General features: G+C 44.1%; 3 pseudogenes; all 3 read right to left on the bottom strand.

Annotated features, from left to right (window-relative positions):
- Window positions 1–311: 311 nt before the first annotated feature.
- Window positions 312–430, bottom strand: LOC146061877 (5S ribosomal RNA; annotated as a pseudogene).
- Window positions 431–7999: 7569 nt separating this feature from the next.
- Window positions 8000–8118, bottom strand: LOC146061876 (5S ribosomal RNA; annotated as a pseudogene).
- Window positions 8119–11873: 3755 nt separating this feature from the next.
- On the bottom strand, window positions 11874–11992 carry LOC146061874 (5S ribosomal RNA; annotated as a pseudogene).
- Window positions 11993–12398: the final 406 nt, after the last annotated feature.

Below are 12398 nucleotides of genomic sequence, written 5' to 3'. Positions count from 1 at the left end.
TGTTGCTACAGCCGGCGCAATGAGAGGATAAGTATATGCACCACCTGTCGGCCAAAGTCACATATGACAATAAAGGATACAATTTAATTGTATGTAAGGTTGGACAGAGTGGTCTATTGTGGACGCTTGACACAAAAGTAAAATTAATGTATATATAAATATAGATATACGCAGCCTCCGTCTAACAAATAGGTAAAAGGTACAGTGAAATAAATTGAGATGGAATACTGCTGTAGTAAGAAAGGAAAGGTATAGAATTGGTATAAATGTATGAGTTTGGGTCAGACACTGGGTGCTTCTGCTATTCCGTAGTATTACTACACCGGATATTCCCAGTGGGTCCCCCCTACAAGTACTAAGCCGGCCAATCACTGCTTAGCTGCTGAAATCGGTATGGGATCAGGCTATCCAATGATGTATGGTAGTAAGTTTACCAAGTGAGAGGGCACCTGTGTTGATACCCAAGGAGATGTAGAATGCTTCTGCTTTCAGAGGTGTCACCAGTAAGTCACCCTGTTACCTGCCTGTATTGCAGGGGGATTTATGGTATGACACAACTGATGAGAGAGCATGGAACTAGATAGATCAATAGGAAGTGGGTAGGTGTCTCCGGCGTGTCTCACCTTCTGCTGTCCACCATCTACTGATAGTATCCAATGGTGGATGAGAGAGGCGAGTAACGTCCACCCCTTCCCTGAGGTATAGGTTTTTGGGCGTGAGTGAGTAAATAGGAGACAGAGGGAAAAAGGGGGAGGGGGGGGGGAGGGACAAAGTGGTGGAAATGAGAATAGTATTAGTAATTTGAATACCGGTTGGTATAGGTACACAGATTTGGCAGATTCTAAGATAAAACAGTGGATGTATCCTCTTTGCTGATGCAAATGGTTTGTCACCAGTATCAGTATAATTTTACTGGGACCACTGTGACAACCTGAGGAATGTAATCCTAAATTGCCTGGTCTGTATGGTTTTAAGAGGATTTTATGGGTAGATTGACATCTGTCATTCCCCTGAAAATAGTCAAAATCAGTCTAGAGGTGCTATTGCACAGTAATGAAAATAAATTGCGGAAAAATATATATATATATATATATATATATATATATATATTGCAGAAAGATATTTTGCAGACAAATATATTGCAGAAAAAATATATGGCAATTGTATATTAAATTAGCTTTTGCCTTACACTGTTCACAGTGAGGACAAATATTCCACAAGGTGTCAGATTGCAGAAAAATATATTGCAGAAGAATATGGCAATTATGTATTAAATTAGCTTTTGCCTTACATTGTTCACAATAAGGACAAATATTCATCAAGGTATCAGAAAAGATATACTGCAATTTCACAGATAGTGTGGCCCGTGTGCTAAGCACTAATGATGTGCTAAGCTGGAGAGATTTCAGCATGCACTTGTGTTAACAGTGCAGGCTCCCCACGCCAGGTTCCAGGCGCCGGGAGAGAATGAAAGGGTACTTAGCTGTGGTTGCCCTTAAGACTGTAGGGCGAGATGAGCCGGGTTCTGGAGGCAGCAGTGGAAGCGTGATCCGCTGAAGGTCGGCGCCCGTCACCAGATTGACGGGGATGCCGTGGGGAGTGAGGTGCCGGAATCGGCAGTAGCGACGGAGGCTGGGGGTGTGTCAGAGGCGTCGTCCTGACACGTGTTTCGCTTGGCTTCGTCAGAGGACGCTGTGAGGCTACTACGCTGACGCGAGGTTTAAATGAGTTGGTCTGGCCAATGGCGTCAGAGGGTGGAGCTAGAGATACGCATAATAACTTGAATAGCCAGGAGATGTGAGTAAGTCTGGCTATTGGCGTCAGGGGGTGATGCTCGAGATGCAATAGGTAACTTAATTATCGCGTGGTTGATATAAAACACGAGGACATGTTACTGGTTGTGGTGTTGAAGGGACACAAAGTGCTGTCATAGATCTGCCAGTGGTATTATGGCAGTGTGGGCTGAACGGGGAATGGTGCCTGAGATGACTGGCGTGAAGAACGTATAATAGTGCTGACATAAGATGCTGACATGAATATGTCAGTTGGTAGCTACAAAGTATATGAGCACTTATGCAGTTCTGGTGTATTACACTAACATTGATGCAATAAATTATGAGAGGTGTGTATTGCTGTGTGAGCCACACGGAGGAAATCGCCTGGGCATATGATGTAGTGACTTGGGCTGAAAGAAAAGAGAAGAAAGGGGTGCCACCAGAGATATGACACTGGGAGTATGCGGGAGGCTAGCGTGTGAATACTGACATGCCAATTATTATTTAAGGAGCATAGTATACTGATATACATATGTGGGTCATGTAGGTTAATACACATAGTACTATGCCAATATCAGCTGTATACTGGAGGGCATCTTCAATGTGTGGGGTGAGCTAAGTAATAGAGTGGAGAGGGCCTGTCTTGGTGATTAAGGAAAATTATTATTGCAATGGAGGAAATGCCTACATTGAGAAAATTAATGGTAATGATTATTACAAGTGAGCAACATAGTAATTATGAGATAAAAATAAAAATAAATAAAAATATAAATAATTGAAATAAAAATAAATATAAAAATAATAAATCTAAAAATAAATGTAAAATTAAATGTAAAAATAAATATAAATATAAAGATAATAATAAAAATAAAAATAAATATAAATATAGAAATAAAAAAATATTTTTTTGTAAATAAAGATAATGATGAATATGAAATGAAGAAAGTATATGTAAGCACAAATATAAACAAAACCAAGAATAATCATAATAGTAATGGGATTAGTGAAAAATATATACCGGTAGATATATATATATATATATATATATATATGAAAAGTATTTGTGGAAAAATATTGTATAAATATTGGGAAAATAAGGAGTATAATCAGGGCATATCCTAGATAGGAGGTAATGGGTATGGCTGGTTGGATTATGCAAGCTGTAGAGTCGGCTAAAATGAAATGAAAGAAGCAAGATTATTCACAGAAATGCACTGTAATTGATGCCTTCATTTAGTCCAGTGGGTGCCAAAGATCCCAGATGGAAGATCCACCAGCTCTCTTTACGTAACAATGCTTGGTTAATGTCATCACCTCTTCTCCCGAGATGGATTTGTTCTACGCCACAGAATTTTAGGTCTTTGGTATTGGCAGAATGTTTTTTGAGAAAATGGCGTGCTATTGAAGTGAGGCTCTTCATTTTCGAATGATCACTGGCTGCATTTCTAACATTGCCCAGGTGTTCAAGAATCCGTTGCTTGAGAGGCCTGGAAGTCATTCCAACGTAACGAAGTTGGCATGGGCAGGTGATGCTATATATCACATTCTGGGTTTTACAGTTGTAATGTCCCCGGATCTTAATGGGTTCACCGTATCTGTCATTGACAGATAACGTATTAGTAATGTGGGCACATGCCTTGCAGTTACCACGTGGGTAACTCCCAGGTGTCTGCTGTTTTTTTGGTTGCGTGGTGATGTAGTGACTGCGTACCAGGTTGTCTTTTAAATTAGGAGCTCTACGCCAGCTCATGTCTACCTTGGGGTTCAAATTGGCGGCAAGATCATTATCGGAGAGCAGGATCGGCCAGTGCTTCTGAATGATATTTTGAATTTCCCTCCATTCTTGGCAAAAATTGCCTACCATTCTAATGGTGTTGGATGTTGTCTCCTTGGGGGAGGTCTGGAATAAAAGTTGATCACGGGATGTGGATGATATTGCTTTCTTTGAATTTTTAATCAGCCTTTTAGAGTATCCTGGTTCCTGGAGTCTGTGAGATAATGCGACACATTTCTCTTCGTAGATTGTGTCATCTGAACAATTGCGTTGGAGTCGCAGGAGCTCACCCTTGGGTAGGTTGTCGATGGTAGGGGGGAAATGAGAGCTTGAGCTATGTAATAAGCTGTTGGTTGATGTGGATTTGCGGAATAGCTCGGTTGATAGCATGTTGTTGGTGCCTCTATAGATCCTTAGGTCCAGAAAGCTGATGCTGTTTTTGTTGCATTCAAAGGTGAATTTAAGGTTCAGGTTATTGGTATTTAACCTGTCCACAAATTGGATGAGATGATTTTCAGTCCCCTTCCAGATAATAAGAATATCATCTATGTATCTCATCCAACTATGGATACATTCTGTGTCTGAGTCATCCTGAAAGACTGTTTCCCTCTCCCACCATCCAAGGAAGAGGTTCGCATAGGTTGGCGCACAGGCTGCTCCCATAGCGGTACCTCTTCCCTGGATGTAGTAGTGGTTTTGAAATACGAAATAGTTTTTTCGGAGCACGAAGTTCAGGTGTTCCAACAGGAATTCGTGAAAGGGGGTGATGCCCTCCATCTGCATGAAATAACGTACTGCCTGGATCCCAAGGTCATGCTTAATGTAGTTGTATAGAGCCTCTACATCCATGGATACCAGGAGATGGTCATCATCCAATTGCACGTCATGTAGTTTTTTTAGGTCATCCGTGGTGTCCTTAGTGTAGGAGGGTAGGCCCATCACATGGTGTCATAGGTGCACATCTAGGAAGGTACACGCATTTTCGATTAGTGAACCATTCCCTGATATGATCGGTCTTCCCGGGGGTTCCTCAAGGCATTTATGAACCTTTGGAAGTAGGTAAAATGTCGCCACTCGTGGTGTAGGGTTATCGAGGTATTTGTGTTCAGACTTGGTGATTACTCCAGTGGCTAAGGCCCGGTCGATAATTGTCTTGTATGTCTGTTGAAATTTGGTGGTGGGGTCAAACAGGGTCTTGGTGTAGCATGATGTATCGTTCAGTTGTTTATGGACCTCTTACAAATACAAATGGGTGGGCCATAAAACAATATTGCCACCTTTATCAGATGGTTTAACCACCACATTCTGGAGCTCCTTCATTTCCTTAAGTGCCCTGGATTCACGTGTACTGAGGTTTCCCCTTGGTCTGAATTTCTTCTTCTGTTTAAGATGTAGTTGATCCAAGTCCTTGGCGACTAGGTTGGTGAATACCCTAACTTCAGGACAAATTGTCTTGGGGGAAGAAGGTGGATCGTTTTTTGCAGATATATCTGCTGTTGCTTGTGCCTTCCTCTGGGTCCTCCAATTCTTCTAGTTCCTGAATGGCCTGTATCTCACGAGATGACCATTGGTGGGTCTGAGCGGTTTCACCAGTATCTTGACGTGTCGAATAGAATTTGGTGAGAAGTAATTTGCGTCCAAATAGTTGTACACTAGTTTCCCATCGGAACCTGTCGAATTTCCTGGTTGGGGAGAATTAGAGGCCTTTCTGTAAAACATTTTGTTGGTCACTGGTCAGAACATGATTAGACAGATTGATGATTTGTAGGCTGGTGGTGGGGGCAGTTAGGCTGGTTTGTTTCTCTGCGGCTGGCGGCTCGGTTGCCGTGGCTCCCATCTTGCCCAGTCCCGTCTTCGATTTCTTCTTTGATCTTCTTGTCTTCCTCTTCCACGGTATTGGCCCCTTCCCCCCCCAAACTCTAAAAAATGCTGGTTATTGGTACGTGAGCTGTCGTTTGAGTAGGAGTTGTCACTGAAATCTTCAGTGCTTGAATATTCAGATTCAGATAGAGAAGGTGTTCCCCTCTGTCCCCGATTGAAATTCCCTCTGTTTACTCTCTGGAATCTCGTCCAGTTAAAGATTTTCCCCGTGTAGAAATCTCTTTGATCTCTCAAAAAAAAAATTTCATGCGTTCTATGATGAGTGTCTCGTAACTTTCGAGCTCCTTCTTGTTTTTGTCGAAACTTGCCTGAAATTGGGTATCTTGTTCCCACTTTTCTAGTTTTTTGCCCAGTTCTTCAATGTTCCTGGTGCACTCTACTAGGATTAAATGGTTGTGATGTATTAGTATTGTCATTAGTTCCTGCGAGCATTTGAGGAGGCTAGCTTCCCATTCTTTCTTCAAAGCCTCTGTGTATAGTTCAAATGCTGGGAATGTTTTAGGTCTCAGGCCTCTCGGAGTTATTTTTTGTTTACAAATCCCAATTCGTCCGTATCTGCCTTTGAAGAGTTCTTTTCAGATCAAGTAGGTCAGTATCCCAGTTTGGATCTTGCAAAGTCTGGGATGTTTGTGATGGAAAAATCGTATTAAAGTCACTTGTTTTGTGTCGATACGTTAATTCGTTGGGTACTTGTTTCCTAGCACGGCCACAATCTTATGGATCGTGTACCTTTAAGTTAAGGTACACGATCCACACGATGGACCCAATTTCCTTTGAAATCAGGTCCATTTGGCCGGCTAAGACACAATATCGGGGGCATCGCGTCGGTCGGGACCATTAACATTGGTCCCGACGCGACCGACGCGTCGCCCCCGATTTTTCCATAGGCTTCAATGTTAAAAAATATTTTAACATTGAAATCATGTCGGGAAAGGTAAAATATCAGGGGCATCGCGTCGGTCGGGACCATTAACATTGGTCCCGACGCGATGCCCCCGATTTTTCCATAGGCTTCAATGTTAAAATATTTTTTAACATTGAAATCGTGAGAAAATGTGAAAAATGTGAAATGGGCCAATATGACCCATTTCACATTATAGATGTCCCCGTCGTCACCCCACGATAGACGCCAACCCGAAGCGTGGCGAGCCCGCGAGGGGCGGCGGTGCGCGTCCTCCGACCTTTTCATTCCCCTACTATCCACGTCGGCGTGGAGTTGAGAATAGAATAGTGTGGCGAGCGCAGCGAGCCACCGAGCCCGAAGCGTGGCGAGCGGACGCGTATACCTTCACAGGTATACGCGTCCGCTCGCCACGCTTCGGGCTCGGTGGCTCGCTGCGCTCGCCACACTATTCTATTCTCAACTCCACGCCGACGTGGATAGTAGGGGAATGAAAAGGTCGGAGGACGCGCACCGCCGCCCCTCGCGGGCTCGCTGCGCTCGCCACGCTTCGGGTTGGCGTCTATCGTGGGGTGGGGTTTACGCCGTTAAATTTGGGGGGGTTGGGAATATTTTACATTGAATCCAATGTAAAATCGGGTCCCAGGGACCCGATTTACATTTCATTCAATCAAAAAATCGGGTCGGTCGCGTCGATCGCATCGCATGCGACCAAATCACATGCGATGCGATCGACCCGATTTTTCCGACACGACCACCCCGATGTAAATCGGGGTGGCCGTGCTAGGAAACAAGTACCATTCGTTGCGAAGGTTAAATGTTGACATATTTGTGAACCAAATGTTAAGATTATGTTAGCACCTAAAAGAGGTACCCCACAGTGTATTTTTTTAGCTACACTAAAGAAGGATAGTATATATGTTGTGCCGTGCTCAATTCCAAGAAGCTGAGAAAGACTTTAGCAAAAGTATCATGGAGAATGAAGGGGGGGAAAAAGTCACTGGCTGATATGACGGTATGATCTACAGAGTTTCAGCTGTACATATGAAAGACCAACATTTTTACTGCGGCAACTAAATGATTTGCAGTGTCCGGTTGGTGGTGCTCCCAAAAGATGTTCAGTAATAAAACTGAAAAAAAGGGGGGTTGTCACAAGGGTGACTACAAGGGAACATACATAAGGTTTTTTGGGGCACACTTGACAAAAATAATTTGGATGATATGGTTTGATGATAATAAGTTAAAATTTAGATTTTTATTAGATATGCACTAAAATGAGAAAAAAAAGGTGAACTGGTCACTTATTTTAATTGACAAATGAGCAAATTAGTCACCTATCGGTGAGAGTCCTGAACAATGTTGCTACAGCCGGCGCAATGAGAGGATAAGTATATGCACCACCTGTCGGCCAAAGTCACATATGACAATAAAGGATACAATTTAATCGTATGTAAGGTTCGACAGAGTGGTCTATTGTGGACGCTTGACACAAAAGTAAAATTAATGTATATATAAATATAGATATACGCAGCCTCCGTCTAACAAATAGGTAAAAGGTACAGTGAAATAAATTGAGATGGAATACTGCTGTAGTAAGAAAGGAAAGGTATAGAATTGGTATAAATGTATGAGTTTGGGTCAGACACTGGGTGCTTCTGCTATTCCGTAGTATTACTACACCGGATATTCCCAGTGGGTCCCCCCTACAAGTACTAAGCCGGCCAATCACTGCTTAGCTGCTGAAATCGGTATGGGATCAGGCTATCCAATGATGTATGGTAGTAAGTTTACCAAGTGAGAGGGCACCTGTGTTGATACCCAAGGAGATGTAGAATGCTTCTGCTTTCAGAGGTGTCACCAGTAAGTCACCCTGTTACCTGCCTGTATTGCAGGGGGATTTATGGTATGACACAACTGATGAGAGAGCATGGAACTAGATAGATCAATAGGAAGTGGGTAGGTGTCTCCGGCGTGTCTCACCTTCTGCTGTCCACCATCTACTGATAGTATCCAATGGTGGATGAGAGAGGCGAGTAACGTCCACCCCTTCCCTGAGGTATAGGTTTTTGGGCGTGAGTGAGTAAATAGGAGACAGAGGGAAAAAGGGGGAGGGGGGGGGAGGGACAAAGTGGTGGAAATGAGAATAGTATTAGTAATTTGAATACCGGTTGGTATAGGTACACAGATTTGGCAGATTCTAAGATAAAACAGTGGATGTATCCTCTTTGCTGATGCAAATGGTTTGTCACCAGTATCAGTATAATTTTACTGGGACCACTGTGACAACCTGAGGAATGTAATCCTAAATTGCCTGGTCTGTATGGTTTTAAGAGGATTTTATGGGTAGATTGACATCTGTCATTCCCCTGACTCGGACAAAATAGTCAAAATCAGTCTAGAGGTGCTATTGCACAGTAATGAAAATAAATTGCGGAAAAAAAAATATATATATATATATATATATATATATATATATATTGCAGAAAGATATTTTGCAGACAAATATATTGCAGAAAAAATATATGGCAATTGTATATTAAATTAGCTTTTGCCTTACACTGTTCACAGAGAGGACAAATATTCCACAAGGTGTCAGATTGCAGAAAAATATATTGCAGAAGAATATGGCAATTATGTATTAAATTAGCTTTTGCCTTACATTGTTCACAATAATTCGACATTCGACATATATCCTGTGTCCAGTGTGTCCAGTGTGACGACATATATCCAGTCTCCAGTGTGACGACATATATCCAGTCTCCAGTGTGACGACATATATCCTGTGTCCAGTGTGACGACATATATCCTGTGTCCAGTGTGACGACATATATCCTGTATCCAGTGTGACGACATATATCCAGTGGCCAGTGTGACGACAATATATCCTGTGTCCAGTGTCACAAGTCACAACATATATCCTGTGTCCAGTGTGACATGTAATGTGTGCGGCATATATGCTGTGTCCAGCGTGACATAAATCCATTGTCCAGTGTGACGACATATATCCTGTGTCCAGTGTGACGACATATATCCTGTGTCCAGTGTGACGACATATATCCTGTGTCCTGTGTGACGACATATATCCTGTGTCCAGCGTGACATATATCCATTGTCCAGTGTGACGACATATATCCTGTGTCCAGTGTGACGACATATATCCAGTGGCCAGTGTGACGACAATATATCCTGTGTCCAGTGTCACAAGTCACAACATATATCCTGTGTCCAGTGTGACATGTAATGTGTGCCGGCATATATCCTGTGTCCAGCGTGACATATATCCATTGTCCAGTGTGACGACATATCATGTGTCCAGTGTGACGACATATATCCTGTGTCCAGTGTGACGACATATATCCTGTGTCCAGTGTGACGACATATATCCTGTGTCCAGTGTGATGACATATATCCAGTCTCCAGTGTGACGACATATATCCAGTCTCCAGTGTGACGACATATATCCTGTGTCCAGTGTGACGACATATATCCTGTGTCCAGCGTAGGGTTACCACCTTTTTGTTGAGAGATTCCCAGACATTGGCCCACCCCTTGACACACCCACTGACCCACCCAAGTCCCGCCCCCAGCCCCGCCTTATGTTGATTTTTTTTAAACCTTTGCTTCAATTTAATTCTTGATTTTCCATACCATAATGCCAGTTACATGTTATATCACACACATTAATGGACATTACAAGTTATGCCACACATTGTGATGCCAATTACATGTTATGCCATATACCTCAATGGCCATTACACATTATGCCAGGACTCAACCAATTTTTTGCAAACGAAGGACAACATGGACAGTGCGCACCGAAGGCGCGCGCCAAAATTTTCAACATAATGCCGACACACTGCACACCTATTATATAGTATACCACATGCCATAATGGCCATTACAAGTTATGCCACACATCGTGATGTCAATTACATGCTATGCCTTATACCTCAATGGCCATTACACATTATGCCAGGACTCAACAATTTTTTTGTAAACGAGGGACATTATGGACAGTGCGCGCCGAAGGCGCGCGTCAAAATTTTCAACATGCCAAGGGGCTTCATGCTCGATGCCAAGGTGGACTGAATTTGCTCGTTGCCAAGGGGGACAGAACTGTGCAGTGGCCCACTCCTGCCCACTCCTGGCTCCCCACCGCTATTTGCAATTCAATGCACCACCAGTAGTGTGCAGCAGGGAGGGTATCTGCAGTGGGGTAAGAGGGTGGCTGGGTGAGTGCAGGAGGGTGGGAGAGTGGGTGGGAGTACACCATACTTAGCCAGGCCAGCCGATGGTTAGCCGGCCCGCTCACCTCTCCCCCCCACCTCCTCCCAGTGTGCGTCCGTGTGCAAACCCCCCCTCCTGCCTGTGCTGACACACCGACGAGCCCTCCCCTCTGTCAGTGTGCGCAGGGGCGGATCTAGGCTTTTCTCCTAGGGGGGGCGGTTTACTCTTATTTTAACCCTCCCCTTCCCAATCCGACTCCTCCCCTTCTTAGTCTAGATCCAACCCCTTCCATAACAGTAGCAATTAACCAGAGCTATGCAAGAGCCCTGCTCTGTTAATAGATGTTCGCCCAATTTTGGCACCTGTCGGGAGACTAGGACTGGCAGCTAGGAGCTTGTGTGCTGTCTGGCTGACACCAGACCCCTGACACTCACCGAGCGGGGCTGGCTGCTCCGGGCCGCTGGAATCTTGTGTGCTACGGCTGGTCGGCTGCCTTGCTAACACCTGGCCGCTGACGTGCTGCAGCATCCTGGCTGACACCCGCTGTGCAGGGCTGGCCGCTACAGGCTGCCGGGACAGCGTGTGCTGCGGCTGCCTTGCTGACACCCAGCTGCTGACGTCTTGCGGCTGCCTGAATGACACTCGCCGCGCGGGGCTGGCCACTCCGGGCTGCACGGAACTTCAGGGGCAAATATAGACTTTTCCTAGGGGTGGCGATCGCCCCTGTGCGCACCGCCCACCCGCTCATGGCTCCCCCGCTATGTACGGGAGAGAGACGTGCTGTCACTGTGCTGCTATGTAATATTCATATCTCCCGCTGCTGGACCACTAGCCAGTGGGGCACACTTGACAAAAATAATTTGGATGATATGGTTTGATGATAATAAGTTAAAATTTAGATTTTTATTAGATATGCACTAAAATGAGAAAAAAAGGTGAACTGGTCACTTATTTTAATTGACAAATGAGCAAATTAGTCACCTATCGGTGAGAGTCCTGAACAATGTTGCTACAGCCGGCGCAATGAGAGGATAAGTATATGCACCACCTGTCGGCCAAAGTCACATATGACAATAAAGGATACAATTTAATCGTATGTAAGGTTCGACAGAGTGGTCTATTGTGGACGCTTGACACAAAAGTAAAATTAATGTATATATAAATATAGATATACGCAGCCTCCGTCTAACAAATAGGTAAAAGGTACAGTGAAATAAATTGAGATGGAATACTGCTGTAGTAAGAAAGGAAAGGTATAGAATTGGTATAAATGTATGAGTTTGGGTCAGACACTGGGTGCTTCTGCTATTCCGTAGTATTACTACACCGGATATTCCCAGTGGGTCCCCCCTACAAGTACTAAGCCGGCCAATCACTGCTTAGCTGCTGAAATCGGTATGGGATCAGGCTATCCAATGATGTATGGTAGTAAGTTTACCAAGTGAGAGGGCACCTGTGTTGATACCCAAGGAGATGTAGAATGCTTCTGCTTTCAGAGGTGTCACCAGTAAGTCACCCTGTTACCTGCCTGTATTGCAGGGGGATTTATGGTATGACACAACTGATGAGAGAGCATGGAACTAGATAGATCAATAGGAAGTGGGTAGGTGTCTCCGGCGTGTCTCACCTTCTGCTGTCCACCATCTACTGATAGTATCCAATGGTGGATGAGAGAGGCGAGTAACGTCCACCCCTTCCCTGAGGTATAGGTTTTTGGGCGTGAGTGAGTAAATAGGAGACAGAGGGAAAAAGGGGGAGGGGGGGGGAGGGACAAAGTGGTGGAAATGAGAATAGTATTAGTAATTTGAATACCGGTTGGTATAGGTACACAGATTTGGCA

Source organism: Crinia signifera, chromosome 2 (genome assembly GCF_055691185.1).
Source record: "Crinia signifera chromosome 2, ASM5569118v1, whole genome shotgun sequence".
Classification (NCBI taxonomy): domain Eukaryota; kingdom Metazoa; phylum Chordata; class Amphibia; order Anura; family Myobatrachidae; genus Crinia; species Crinia signifera.
The sequence above is the reverse complement of the archived record's forward strand: the minus strand, read 5'-3'. Positions and strand labels throughout refer to the sequence as shown.